Genomic DNA, 10,576 nt, shown 5'->3' with positions numbered 1-10,576 from the left:
AGGACCAGACTGGCTAAGGGAGGTGGAAGCTCCCAAAGAACACAAAAGTATAAATCACCCCACTTACGTGATGTAGATCACACACACTCTCGGTAACCATTAAACTCAAGGACGCGTCACTCCAAACCAGGGAAGGCCTCCACCTTAAGCGCAAAACTGACACCTGGGTCCTCAGCCCTGAGGGAGGGGGGCAAACAAAGAAGGATTAATAAAATTCCCACGAAAAAGAATCATATATAAAGAAAGGGAAAACAGGCAAAAGGCAATCCTAAAGGGGCGATTCCCATCAGTTCCCCGAGCTGCGGTCATCAACATAAAAAAAAATCAAAGCCTACAATACAAGAAAACTCACTCACCGCATACACACATTCATCCACTCATTACATACAGATCAGCTACAAAAATCAGTCCTCCTTACGCCTCCTTACCTCTCCTTTGGCTATAGCAGCTGGCGAGCACCCCAGTAGAACCCTCTTCAGTAGTCTAAGTGATCAGGCACACACAAGCAGTGACAGGAAATTTAAGTTGTCAGGAAAATCAGTGTAACCTTTGTGCTATCCTAGGCACTTTAACGTTGAGAGTTGGGCCATCTAGACCCACTAGACAGTGCACTGAACCTTTTTTCTTCAATGATTTGTGATCTTCACTGGTGTCCATGGATCACATGAAATCTTTCCACCTTTATCCACCTTTGTCATGGTAGGAATAACACGTCAATGTAAGTGTGGGGTCATCTAAGATAGCACAAGGGATAAGTAAAGCAGCAGCTGTTTCTTTCTGACTGAGAGCGTCAGTAAGTCCCTGGCGATTGAAGACAAGCATTAGCCAAAATAAAGGATGGCATAAAGGCTTGTGCAGGGCTTGCATCGTCGACTTAACAGACAGACTCTGTTCATCACCTGGGAGGGACGAGATCGCGACGGTGTAGGAACCAAAACTGTTCGGGGGCCTGCGACCAATGATGACGTCACACTATTTGATTGGCTGTACGTTGGTCCAATGACGTCTAAGATAACGATTGGTCCGGACAAATTGTGGTACGATTGTTTACACGCAAATGCCGGTTTTCGTGAGAAACATGGATGACTTTTACATCAAAATTTCCCACTACCGGTATACTGTATATCACAAGGGACTTACTGTAGCCTCACACTCAATTCATAAATCCTGATAGCAGAAAGGCTACCATTCAAAGAACATCAAAGAATTACACAATTAAAAGTAAGTACCATTGTGACTTGATGTGTGTGAGACTTCTATTCAATTCACGTTTGTAACACGTAGATGCCACTGTTTTGAAGGTAAATGTATTACCAGTATAATTATTAGTCATGACACAGATACTATAATGTTCTCTTTTCCTGGTGTTTTAGATGAGCAGCTGTATTACAACCGTCAGGGCAACCTGCACTTGGTCAGGTTTCAAGCCCAGGTTCATGAGATTTTGAGGAGCTGCCACAACAGTCTGTGGCCTGTTGTGGAGACAAGCAGAGATTTGGTTTAACACTTCAGCATCTGTTTTAGGATTGCGTTAATGCTTTGGTTTTTTGGTTGTTTGTTTGTTTTGATTAAACTTGAATAAAAAGTATAAATTTTAACAAAAAAGTAAAGTCCGTGCTTTTTTTGCACTTAGTGTATTAATGTTTTCAACATGTTTTAAAAGGGAAACATAAACAATGCAATGATTACTGTTTAATATGATGAGGTTCTGTAATTCCATTGTGAGGTGTTTGATTAATGTTTAGAACAGGAGGTCTTTGATTAAAGTTATCAATACGATCATGTATTTTTCTGAAAGAAAAAAAAGGAAACTGACATTTAGGCTAATTCACCAAACTGCACACCATAAATAAATATATTATTTTTCATACAGTGCTTCATTTACTCACCTTGGAAAAATACATTTACATTGCCAATTTGTCTGCGTATTATCAGTATGAAGATACGTTACTTCAATGCATTGAAGTATAATATACATTTGATGTGACAAACAATTATGTCACACATTTCTTGAAATTCAAAATGCCATTATTAGTTATGTGTGAAAAGAATTTTAGGTTACAAAAGGAAACGTGAAATGAAAATATGGAGCCAAAGCTGATCTCGACACTAGGTAGTTTGGCACCGTAGCGTGACGTCATCTTCAGTGTCAGGCCCCCGAACATTTATTGTAGGCCGAAAAACCCCAAAGGATATTGTATATGTATGTATGTATATAAATAATGTCTAATTATCCTAAGTTTGACACGTCTTTGTATGAATTTATAACTGCTAATTGTTATGTTTTGTGCATTATTCTTGCTTTGATTGTTTGAAATAAACCATTTCAAATCAAAATCAAATATTGTTTTTTTTCTTTTTCTGCAATTTGTACACATTTCAATTCCCCCTGAGAAATTCACCCTGTTTTTGTATTATGTTGTTTGTCAATAAAGTCTAAAAAAAGGTATTGTAGGTTTTGGTACCTACTCAGCACTCAACATCAGGGGTTATAATTAAGCTCAGTTCAATGCCTGAAGTTATCCAGAGATAAAAACAACAGTATAGAGTCATGATGCTAGCGAACAACGTCCTGTAGACAGGTTACCACTGCTACATTACCTGCAAAGCTACCCGGAAGTGTCCAACCAAGAAGTGGGCGGTCCCAGTGGCCGAATGATGCCCATGTCAGCCTGTGGACACCTTGGCCTTTTAAAAGCGTCCCATGGGGCCGCTGCCTGCACTTATCCTCCCTGCTACACCTGAGGCAATTCATCCTGTTACACAGGGAACCATTAAGGGCAGAAAACCTGAAATCCCCCTCCCCCTCCATTTAATGTTTAATATTGCTGTAAATTTTTGTCCAGAAAAGCTCAATTTAATCAAATTCATCAAAAAATGTGTTGTTGGTTCATTTGAAGATTTGTAAAAGAGTAAAAGAGGTTGGTAAAGTATCAGAGCATTGCATCCATTGGAGCTCACCTTCATAAAAGATGTTTTGTTGCTAAAAATAAATAAAATAAAGCAGTACTTTACACTACATAATCAGTGAGGGGTGTGGTTGAGCTCTCGTCTTGGTTGTTGCTGAGCACAGCAAAAGCGAAGAAACAGCAGAAAAATGCATAAAAGAGAAGGGAAAATGGTTTTGTATATAAAAACAATCTCATCACATTCACTGCTGCAGAGACATCTATGTCCTAATAACTGTCTTTTTTATTGCAGGCATAAGATATACTAATTGCAAACACATTAACTGGGTGAATGAACCCCTGGTGGAGCAAGAAAGATTATTACTTTTTGTGAGAACTTTCTGTTTGGAGGGTGATAACTTTCTGTGTTAAAGACTTTTTTTTATACTTTTCAGATTATGTATTGCTTTTATAATGAAGGTCTAGGACTAACCATGATGGAGCATACTGTTCATGCCTATTTAAATATGATGTTTTAAAAAAATGCTATTGCAGAGCCTTTCAAACAAACTCCTTATAGAAACAATTCAACAAGATTTGTTTATTAAAATCTCAGTTTCCCCAAATGCGTGATTTTTTTTGTTTTTTTTGTTGCAAAAGCTCATTTGGAAATGCATTTTATACCTGAAAGCTTACAAATATTGCATTAATTGTTAGCGTCCATATTTTCCAGCTCTGCTGTTTTGCTGTATTAAGCAAGAAATGAGGCATGGTCTTAATACACGGAAACAAATGAAAGCTAAATGGGTTTAGCTCTTGTTGCCAAACCCATGCTGGGTCATCTTTCAACCCCTAAGAAGCAATAAGAACGAAAAAATAAAGCAGAGGCACAGATTAACCCACAGTTTAGTAAATGAGATGGGAAAAAATCTCTCAGGAGTTTGTGGAGCTTGAAGGACATCAGGTGGTAAAAACTGTGAAATAAAGGTTTCACTTTGTCCTCAATATTAAAATTCTAAAGATTCTGCTTTAAATTACTGTTAGGGATTGTTTTAAAAAAAAAGCTGTGATTAAAAAAAAGCCTAAAACTACTCAAAATGTGTCTCTTCATTTAAATGTAATGTCATTTAACTCTTTCTATAGCTAAGTTGTATTTTATCATCATGCATGGGAGGTGGATAAAAATGTTTATTATAAATTGTATAATTTGATTTTATTTCATTAGTATATACTTTTCTTTCGTAACTTTTTACATTTATTTTTCATCATCACTTAAATTATTGTTCCCATTAATTTGAAAATCATTAAGTGCATTCTTTTCTTGTAAACAAAAGACAAATTTATATTGAAATTTTAAGTCTTCTTATGATAAATATTCCACTTTTAAGAGTTTTTTCTGTATGATTGAACAATTGTTGCAAATCATTATGCTTGTGAAATATTTCATTAAAAATCTGTAATTTTCCTGGAAAAATTGTGGTCTTGACTCCAAGAAAAGCAACATTTTTCTTTTTCTCTACTCATTTTTTTAAGTTATACCAAAAACACTTGTCAGAACAATAACATCTAGTCCCAAGGAAAAAACAAGATGTTTTGACTCCAACTTTCACATGTTTCACAATTGAAAATATATGAAATCTTGGAACTTCAATTTAAAAAAAAGCCAGTTTTCAGTTAAGCTGAAATCTATTTTGCAACAATAAAACTTCTTCTAACAGTTTAGCCTGAGAGTTTATTTACATTTTTTTAGTATATTTTTTTAATTAAAAAAATAATCTCTCTAGGCTTGAAATGTGAATCCAAACATGTGGATGAAATCATTTGTATGGTGGTGTAGTCACCTTACAATGAGGAGGCCCTGATTCAAACTCCAGTTGGGACCTTTCTGTGTGGAGTTTGCACGTTCTCCTTGCATTTTCTCCTGGCTCTCTAAATTGTCCCTAGGTGTGAGTATCCTATGACCCCACCCTTGCATTGACGTGTTATCCCTACCATGACTAAGGTGGATATACAGGTGAAGAGGATCATTGAAGAAAAAGGGTCAGCGCACTGTCTTGTGGGGTCTAGATGACCCCACTCCCAATGTTAAAGTGCCTAGGATAGCACAAGGGCCCTGCAGCAGACTGGTGACTTATTCAGGGTGTATCCTGCTATCGCCCATCAGTAGATGGATTGGCTCCAGCAACCTCGTGACCTTAAAAGAGAATCATCTGGTTCTGATGGATGGATGGATGGATGGATGGATGGATGGATGGATGGATGGATGGATGGATGGATGGATGGATGGATGGATGGATGGATGGATGGATGGATGGATGGATGCAAATTTCACATCAGTGGTTGGGCATTAAGGGCTGAAACTATCAACTATGTATTTGTAGTTTAGGGAGCTATAAAAAAAATCACCCTTTAAAGTTACAGTTGAGACTGACAAATGTGGTTGTTGCAAAGTAATCCCAGTGATGACAGCTGATGCATCTTTCTGCTTGAACATTTTTTAACATGTTTCAAGCCACATGTTTTTGTTCGCAAAATGCAAAAGATAAATAAAAACAAAGGGCTTGTCAGTTGATATAATTAGGTGGCATAGGTTTAATGAATAAAGTTTTTTTTTAATAGGAAATCTAATGGAGTGATTTTTTTCTATACAAAAACAGGCATAGCCGGGGAAATATTATTCAAGAGGCACTAGATGGAGCAGAGAAGGTCAAGAATGAAGACAAATCCAGGCAATCTTCAGCTTATTCTGACAGTTCAACTTCTGTTTAAGCTGAACATGTGCTGTTATAAAATTTTACAGTGAATGTGAAGAATAAAATTGCATTAACAACTAAAATGATGGTGGAACTGGCAGCTTTATTCTTCCGTGTGATTTTACAGCAGAGAGGATGAATTCCTTTGCTGACAGAGGGACCAATGAGACTTCTTTGTGCTCCTGATTCATGTGAAATTACTGGTTGCAATTTCCTAAAGGACAGATTAATCTACAACATGAATATGTTAAAATGCATTTTAATTATTCATATTTCTTTATTTTGATTACTATTATTAATACAGCCAAAGGGATGCAGATAGTTTTTAAAGAAAGACAGATCCGGCATATCTGATGTGTTGTCTTGAGAAGATTTATGAAAACAGCTTCTGTCAATCAAACTTCAAGAGAGATAAATTAGTTTTCTACAGTGAATGTTTGTCAAACAACATCTCAAAAATGAAAGGTTAAAAACTTGGCGGAAATGTCATTGTGTGGTTTAAGGAGCTTACTGTCAGCTTAGAGAGCAGATGAAAAATAAAACCTGAACGAGCTTTGACAGAGAACAGAGAAATACACTCAGATGCATCCAATCCTCTGCTGCACTTCTGTAAGTCTGAGAGTACTTCATGTTATGCAATAAAACACAGTCTACTAACTGTTTCTGAAGACGAGGAAAAGCCCACTCCTACTTCCCGTCATCCATCTATTCACAGCCACTCACAACCCCAACTTAACATTACAGGTGCAACAAACATGGTGAGCAATATTGGAGCAATCCACCCTGTCCAACAGTGGCCGGGATGGATGGATGGATGGATGGATGGATGGATGGATGGGTGGATGGATGAAAAATCCTGTAGTCAAGAAGAGAATATTCGTTTTCGTTCTCTTTTTATTGTACAATAAATTTTGTTTCACGAGATTATTTTTTTATGGCAATTTTTATTTGAATTATTAGAACACCTGGTGGAGGGTCATTTTTTAGTTTCTTCTGATGTTTGTTTTGCTGATTGTTTTTCCCACCTCCCCCACCAGCTCGCACGTGCTGCGTGCTCGCGCCTGAGCCCTCCGTCTCATGCACGTAGCCATTGGTCTGTGATGATGTCATCGTCGGAGTGAAGACAATAGAGCCCGCCTCCTCGGAGTGACACACACTTGTGACGGCAGCGCTCCTGATGACATCCGTCTGTGTGTCCGTCCGCTGAGAGCTGCGGCTCCTCTTTAACCTCCCAGTGTTTTGTTTTGTTTTTGTTTTATTCTACGAAACCAGCAGACGCGGAAGCCGCTTCACTCCCGGACCAACACGTCGGTTCGGGTCACCACGCGAGCACTAGTCCGTCCGCGCAGGAATGGTGAACGCGCCTCGGAACTGCCTGCCTTGATGTAAGTGTTTCTGTTTGTCCACCCGCAGCCCGTGACGGTCAGTTGGAGCAGACCTGCTCAAAGCCGCTGCCGCATGGATGCGTGCGCCTCTGACTGCGTGGGAGAGTCAGAGGTAAACATGCAGCCATGTGAAGGCAGAGCATCCACGCCGGGATCTGCAGGGACGCCTGCAGATCCCGGCGTGCACGTCTGCCCTATCCTCCTCATGGGTTGAGGTTCTAAAGTTTAGAACCTAAACAGAAATCTTAACACTGTTATGAAGATGCTTTATCTGAGAATTTAGGCAGTGCGCCACCTAGCGAATCTAAAAATAGGACTTATTGGATTTTCCATGGCTGGCTTGCAGAATAGACTCATAAACAACAAAGCAGAAAGACGTTATTTCTTGCTGATTTACTCATCTTGAAACGCAACAACCAAAAGCAAAACAAGTGAAGACGTAGAATCAACTCAAACTGTGTTTTAAACACTGCAACCCCTGCAGCCCTGAGGTCAAGTGATGCAGGCACAGGCCGGCTTCATGCACTTCCTGCTGGCACTATTTTATTTTGCTAATATGAGTCTTTAATGGGACTGGATCATTTGGATTGATCACCCCGTTGAGAGCCATCATTCTGCCGTGCTGCTCCGTCTGAACCTGCCTATAGGGTTGGCTTACATAAAAGCCTCAGGCAGTCCTTTCCAGTGCTGATGGCAGGTTCAGAGCGGGATCCGACTCCCGAGCTGTGAGCAAACGTCGGACAGGCGCAGTGCAGTCAAGGATGGGATCGTGGAATAAACTTAGACCTCACTGTCAAAACAAACTTACTCATCAAAAGCAGCGCATTAGAGGGAATCAGCAGATGAACCATATAGTTTTCTGACTATAAGTTGCAGCAGTCAAAAAATGCATGATAAAGAAGAAGAAAAATCATATGTATCTCTTTTGGGAGAAATTGAATGAACAAAATACAGGAGCAAAAAATTGCTATTTGATCTTGAAAAGCAAGTCATAATAATAGAATAGATGACAATAATAGACTGAATATCTGTACGCTTCACTGCTTTAACTCCTTGATTCTCATTTAGCTGCATGAAACACAGGAGGAATCTAGTATATTAGCGCAAAATGGGAACAATTATTCAGATAACCATGTAGAACATACTAGCATGTCAACCAAACTCTTTATATCACTTCAAATCACTCAATTTGTCGAATTCTTTATCCTCCGTCACTTTGAAACAACGCCATCAAGCCTGGCTTAAGCTATGTTCACACCGTCCTCAGCAACCCGCGTTCAAGTGACCAGCCGGCGTACATTTATGTTTCAGGCTTCCCTGTTCTCAGTACTCTTGAGTTCACACAAAGCTACGCGAGTTTCTACAACCATTTTTGGGCTCTACGAACAAAACTCTCATCCGCTGAATGCACATTGCAAGAGTAAACCAGGTTGAACTTTGACCAATCAGGGACTTGGATTTGGCAGTGACGTATGGATGGCGTCCCCTTTAATTTACGGAAGTGCCATTAGATTGAAAATTGATCATGGAGGAGAGACTAGTAATTGTGGTTTGTGCCCGGCTGAAATGATATGACACCAAGTCTTTCATTTATCAGAGTAGAGCGGCGAAAGAAAAAAGTCTGGAGAAAGTTTCATGAGATTTCTACCACTTTGACATTTCATACCAAGCCTCTACCAACTGTAGATGGCAAACATGCGACAGTAAATGGTAGAAAAAGAAGAAGCCGCCTGCCTGCAGTGTGAACACCATGGGCTAAATGTGCGTTCAGGAACCCACGTTTCGCAGGTTCTTGAACCCTCGTCACATGCCTGGTGTGTCCATAGCTTAAGTTGCAGAAAGAAATGTTACTTATACTCAGAAAAATAGGGTAATGAATAGGAACGTGTTTCTGCAGAGTATTCTGATGTCACCATCAAATCCCTCTGCTAAGAAAATGGTTCAAATCCCTGGAAGACTGTAGGAAAACTCCAACTATGCCTGGAGCTCAGACAAGAAGCAGTAATGCAGCACTGCTGCGGGCGCCACCGATTGATTCTGGAAATGGCCAAACACTAAAACATGCAGGTAGACCGTTTTCCAATTACGTCATAGGGCCCTGCATCCCTTTGGTCCTCACAGTCAACTGATGGATTTAACACATTTGATTAAGGAAATCTCCATCAAGTACTAATCTTTACCTTTAGGTTGAAATTGCATTTAGTTTGTCCCCCGATAGCAGAGCCGGCCAGTGTTTTCTTAAGGAAGAGCAACAATGCTGATCGGTGAGACGCATCTTGAATGTCGACACTGGTTTTCAACAGTAAATGGATGCATCAAAATGAGCTTTTAGACTGAAAACTCCCTCCCTCCGTGAATAATGATGAAGTCATTAAGTTGTTGTAAGTGTTGATGCTGCAGGCCTGCTCGGATGCTGACAGAGGCTCTGCAGGGCGTCCAGCTCTCTTGTTGTCACACATACTCCTTTGTTGTCATCCAGGGAAAAGATGAGCAGGCGGAAAAAAATAAAATAAAATACCCAGAGGGGAAACACAAGCACACTGTTGTTCTACTAGCATGAACAGATCCTGTTTCTGACTCTTCTACGAGTAGAGCAGCTTTGTGTCAACATGTCATTCTTTTTATGTTGTAGTGGTTCTTTTCTGGGGGGCAAAGGCCAGCTCAACACCAAATCCTAAGACACCTAAGGTTTCGAAGCTCCTGAACATCAACGTAGATAAGTAATTGAAGTGATGCTGACTGCAGCTTCAAAGCCATCAAGTCAGTGTGCCTTTAAGGAGATTTCATTTAAATATATTCATAGCAGATTACAGCGTTTCTTTCATCTATACCCAACAGAAAGCTCAAATCTCAACCAGGCACAAATCCAAATCTGAGCTGCTTTGGTCTCCTTCTATTCTTACTTTCCTATTAGGGTTTTTCAGGTTTCAGGCTCCTGATGAAACTTCACAGATGAAATATGTTGTTTTTCAGTATTGGTCTGCTCGTGGTTAAAAGGTTATTCTGCTGAATCATAACCGTGTCCATTTTTCAGTCTTCCTCCTAGTGGCAGATGTGGTCCGTTCCATCTTTGTCCATAATCAGATTGACTGAAGGGTGAAAGGGAGCAGAAACGGCGCCACTCTCTGATTGGACAGTGTGCGCAGAAGTTTCTCTGCTGACTGGGGAGGTTGTGTGATGTGATTATTCTGACGTAGGCTGGGGTGTGAGCTCTGATGAGACGTTCTGGTGAAGAGCAAATTCCAACAAAAGGCTTAGACGGACAAAAATATGGTTTTAGTTCAGTTTCAATGGGAAGGTAATGTAAAAACATTTAACATTTTATTCTGTTTGAACTGCATCAAATAGCAAGTGTTTCTGCCTTCAAAACTAAAAACTATTGAGAAAACGGCCAAATTTAGCACAATTTACGAACTTTATTTTTTGAGACTAGTAGTGGTGAATTCTTGAATAGTCGACTTGCCAATAAAAAGAATATTAAAAACTACTAATTTCTTCAGGTGCTTTCACATGCATATTAAAGGACATTCTTTGGTTTAGACCTGCGTGT

The 10,576-nt window shown here is 39.7% G+C and overlaps 1 protein-coding gene across 2 annotated transcripts in view; it reads left to right on the top strand.

The window, feature by feature from the left end:
- Nucleotides 1-6,782: 6,782 nt before the first annotated feature.
- LOC101166327 (dual specificity protein tyrosine phosphatase CCP1) overlaps nucleotides 6,783-10,576 on the top strand; it is a 29,505-nt gene continuing 25,711 nt past the window's right edge. For both annotated transcript variants that reach the window (XM_004076687.3, XM_020709020.1), the window contains exon 1: nucleotides 6,783-7,026. The gene's annotated coding sequence lies outside the window, so the exon portion shown is untranslated. The remainder of the gene's footprint in view (nucleotides 7,027-10,576) is intronic.

This window comes from Oryzias latipes, chromosome 14, assembly GCF_002234675.1.
Source record: "Oryzias latipes chromosome 14, ASM223467v1".
In the NCBI taxonomy this organism is placed as follows: domain Eukaryota; kingdom Metazoa; phylum Chordata; class Actinopteri; order Beloniformes; family Adrianichthyidae; genus Oryzias; species Oryzias latipes.
This window is presented reverse-complemented; position numbering and strand designations above follow the sequence as displayed.